Source organism: Corapipo altera, unplaced genomic scaffold (assembly GCF_003945725.1).
Source record: "Corapipo altera isolate COAL_440 unplaced genomic scaffold, ASM394572v1 48718, whole genome shotgun sequence".
Lineage (NCBI taxonomy): Eukaryota > Metazoa > Chordata > Aves > Passeriformes > Pipridae > Corapipo > Corapipo altera.
In genome coordinates this window covers 677-1,632 of record NW_020890566.1, presented here as the reverse complement: position 1 = coordinate 1,632, position 956 = coordinate 677, and the positions used below count along the sequence as shown (strand labels likewise).

General features: G+C 57.9%; 1 long non-coding RNA gene across 1 annotated transcript in view; it reads right to left on the bottom strand.

Annotated features, from left to right (window-relative positions):
• Positions 1 to 10: 10 nt before the first annotated feature.
• Positions 11 to 956, bottom strand: part of LOC113942433 — a 1,403-nt gene continuing 457 nt past the window's right edge. The window contains exons 3-4 of the long non-coding RNA XR_003525917.1: positions 500 to 649; positions 11 to 225 (exon numbers count right to left, since the gene is read on the bottom strand). This is a non-coding gene — a long non-coding RNA (uncharacterized LOC113942433). The remainder of the gene's footprint in view (positions 226 to 499; positions 650 to 956) is intronic.

Genomic DNA, 956 nt, shown 5'->3' with positions numbered 1-956 from the left:
CCACCCCAAAAACACCCCAAAAACACCCACACCTCGGGGTGAATCCATCCCCTACTTATGGGGGGAGTGAGCCCCAAAAATCCACCCCAAAACACCCCCCAAGGTGACCCCAAAACCTGGTTCTTCAGCCACACCACCTTGGGCTGGCCAGGGGGCACAGAGGGTCAGGAGGGACCAGAGATGTACCCCAAAACCACCCCAAAAACACCCCAAAAACACCCACACCTCGGGGTGAATCCACTTCTACTTACAGGGGGAGTGACCCCCAAAAATCCACCCCAAAACCCCCCCCAAGGTGAACCCCACACCTGGTTCTTCAGCCACACCACCTTGGGCTGGGCAGGGGGCACCGAGGGTCAGGAGGGACCAGAAATGTACCCCAAAAACACCCAAAACCTGGTTCTTCAGCCACACCACCTTGGGCTGGGTGGGGAGGGGGCACCGAGGGGCAGGAGGGACCAGAAATGTACCCCAAAAACACCCCAAAACCACCCAAAACCTGGTTCTTCAGCCACACCACCTTGGGCTGGCCAGGGGGCACCGAGGGGCAGGAGGGACCAGAAATGCACCCCAAAAACACCCCAAAAACACCCACACCTGGGTCTGAATCCATCCCCTACTTATGGGGGGAGTGACCCCAAAAATCCACCTCAAAACACCCCAAAAACACCCACACCTGGTTCTTCAGCCACACCACCTTGGGCTGGGGAGGGGGCACAGAGGGTCAGGAGGGACCAGAGATGTACCCCAAAAACACCCCAAAAACACCCCAAAAACACCCACACCTCGGGGTGAATCCACTTCTACTTACAGGGGGAGTGACCCCCAAAAATCCACCCCAAAACACCCCCCAAGGTGACCCCAAAACCTGGTTCTTCAGCCACACCACCTTGGGCTGGGGAGGGGGCACAGAGGGTCAGGAGGGACCAGAGATGTACCCCAAAACCACCCCAAAA